The sequence below is a fragment of the Quercus suber genome, unplaced genomic scaffold (genome assembly GCF_002906115.3).
Source record: "Quercus suber isolate HL8 unplaced genomic scaffold, Cork oak 2.0 scaffold_494, whole genome shotgun sequence".
Lineage (NCBI taxonomy): Eukaryota > Viridiplantae > Streptophyta > Magnoliopsida > Fagales > Fagaceae > Quercus > Quercus suber.
The window spans coordinates 27,329-30,385 of record NW_027069943.1 but is presented as its reverse complement, the minus strand read 5'-3'; the positions used below and the strand labels follow the sequence as shown (position 1 = coordinate 30,385).

At 35.5% G+C, this 3,057-nt stretch overlaps 1 pseudogene; it reads right to left on the bottom strand.

Annotated features, from left to right (window-relative positions):
- Positions 1-775: 775 nt before the first annotated feature.
- Positions 776-2,856, bottom strand: LOC112031699 (probable LRR receptor-like serine/threonine-protein kinase At3g47570; annotated as a pseudogene).
- Between the last annotated feature and the right edge of the window lie 201 nt (positions 2,857-3,057).

Sequence of the window (3,057 nt, the reverse complement as noted above, 5' to 3'; positions counted from 1 at the left end):
AAGAAGTGACCAATCTTTATGTCCATTAATTAAATAAAATAAATTAGCATACCTCATTCTTCTTATGTTTCCCTTCTTAAATTTAAGAAATATGTTTCTAAGTGCATTCATTTCATTGACAACAACATTTGCAGGCATCCGCTCATTCAGTGATGTTGTAGAACATGACATTCCAATTTGGAACACAGATATTAAGCAATCCTTTATTCTGCTACTAACATTGACATGATGATCTTCTTCGATTATTGCACTCACTTTTATGTCATCCTCATTTTTCTCATTATTGACATCTTCTTCATCCTCCTCAAAGAACATTAATGGATCAACTATATCCATGACATTTTCAAGCAAAGCCATTGACGTGAACTTGTGAATACTCAAATCATTTTTGAAATTTTCATCAATAGATTTTTTCCACGTGAACATCTCTAGCAATAGTCTAAAATGTTCCCCATGTTGAAACTTGGCCACCCATCCCATACTCTGCAATTCATTAATGAATTTTCGGTAAGAAACAATACTCTTATGAGCTTAGAATTTAACCACTAATGCATTATGCAATGTTTACACTTATATCCCTTCATACAATTTTGTGGATGTGTGTGTGTTTTTGTTGTTTTGTTAGACACTTTTTTTTTTCCAAGTGGCCAATGGTGTTAAACATGTTTCCCTACACAAAAAGTGATGTCAAACTTGAGCATATGGTTACTTTTGAAAGAATCCGTACTTTCATTTAATTTCAATAGAAATTGTTAAACGAGCAATGAGTTGTGCTTCATCTAGTTGAAACATTACCTGGAGGAATGTACCTAATGGAACCCTTTAGCACAATTGACAAGGTTTGAGTTTTAAAGGGATTATTAGATGCTTCAAAGAGGAACTTCACCAATCCAAAATCCCCAACATGGGCTACCATATTTTCATCAAGGAGTATATTACTTGGTTTTAGATCGCAGTGAACAATTGGTGTTTGGCAATGGTGATGAAGATATTCTAATGCAAAAGCAACATCAACTGCTATGTTTAGTCTCTGAATAAATTTCAATCTCTTGCTATGATGTTGCAAATCTTTTTTAGGATGCAACCATTGGTCTAGACTTCCATTGCACATGAACTTGAAAATTAGACTCTTAAAAGTCATTACCTTTGTGATCAATGCCAGTGCAAGCAGAGATAATATCTTAAGGAGATTGTGATTACGTATATTTCTCAAAGCATTGCATTCATTAATGAAACTTGTGGAAGCTTCTTGTTGTTGAAGGTTCAATACTTTTATCGCAACAATTGCTCCATTTTCAGAAAGAACTCCTTTGTATATAGAGCCAAAGCTACCTGAACACATCAAATTGTTCTTAGAAAAACCATTTGTTGGTTTTAGGAGTTCTGCATAAGAGATACGTAATTGCCAATCTTCAAAGGAAGATGTAGTCAATGCTCTCTCTCTTGAACTTTTCACAATAAGACATGTAGGGAAAAAATACAACAAAACAAGCACAATTAAGATCAAGCTAGTGATAAGAATTACTAATTTGAGTGCAAGAAGCTTCCGAGACGAACAAGGATTTTGTATGAAGCATGTATGTAAATGTAATTCTCGAATACCACCACATAGCTTATTATTTCCAAATATTGAAATTGCATATGCATTTGCAAAAATACCTTCACTTGGCACTTCGCCCTCAAAATCATTATAAGAAATGTTAAGATGCTTAAGTGACAAAAATTTACTAAAAAATTCAGGAATATTCCCAGAAAATTTATTCTGCGAAAGATCTATTTCTTCCAACCCTCTTAATGTATTCAATGATAAAGGAACTGCTCCCTCAAATGAATTACCCTCCAAATACAAGTGTTGCAAACTAAGACAAGTCTCAAGGGTGGTTGGAATTTCGCCTGATAATCTATTCTCCGAGAGATCTACCTCAGCAAGATTTTTTAAGTTACCCACTTCAAACAGCAGTGTGCCTATCAAGAAATTTTGAGACAAAACCAAAGAAATTGAAAGGGAACAAAGACCAATAACCTGGTTTGGTATGGTGCCAGTGAGATTGTTAAATGATAGGCTCAGTATAAGCAAACTTTAACAGTTTCCTAGGCTTGGGGGTAGCCTTCCCTCAAATCTATTCTCATTCATATAAAGCAATGTCAATGTTGTTAAGTTACCCAAGGAGAAAGAGATTGGCCCAGAAAATTTGTTACCATACAAATACAATCCCTTTAACTTCCAAAGCTTCCCAAGAGCATCAAGGAGAGTACCTCCCAAATAGTTTTATCCTAGTCTCAGTTTGTTCAAGTTAACAAGGTTCTCAATCCCAATAAGGATGTCTTCATGTCACCCCGAATCATATTTTGGCTCATAGAAAGTGTGGTTAGTTGGGTGGAAAGGTTGGCTATGGAGATGGGCAATACTCCTCAAAAATAATTATTATGAAGACCTAAGACCTCCAGACTAGTACAATTAGCTATGAAACTGAGAAAATTCAAGTCTCCATCTTTCCCATATCTAAGTCTATTGTCATCAAAATTAAGTCGAACCAAGCCATGCAAGCTTGCTAGATTAGGAAATATCCCAGTTAAACCATTTTTGGCACAGTCAAGCACCTGAAGTTGAGAAGCATTTGACAAAGACGCGGGAATAATTCTTACGAAACTTTTAACACCACCTGCAAATAGTTGAAGGTTAGGAAGAGTAAGACCAACATCAGGTGGAAGGCTTCCATGTAGCTGGTTTTGAGTAACGGAGAAATAGTATATGGAAGAAATATTATAGATTAAAGGAGGAATGGTACCAGACAGATTATTCCCAGAAAGCTGAAAAAATCCCAAGCTTGATAGACGACCAAGTTCACTAGGCATGATTCCTTGCAAATTGTTCAGGGCAAGATCAAGACGATACAAAGAAGAAAAATTTCCAATCCAAGCTAGGATAGTTCCAATAAGGTTGTTGGCACCAAAACTTAGATACACCAACTTTGACAATGAGCTGAAGTGATCTAGAATCTGCCCAACAAGTTCGTTGATAGCAACATTAATCACTCTAAGTTGTGTACATTGACT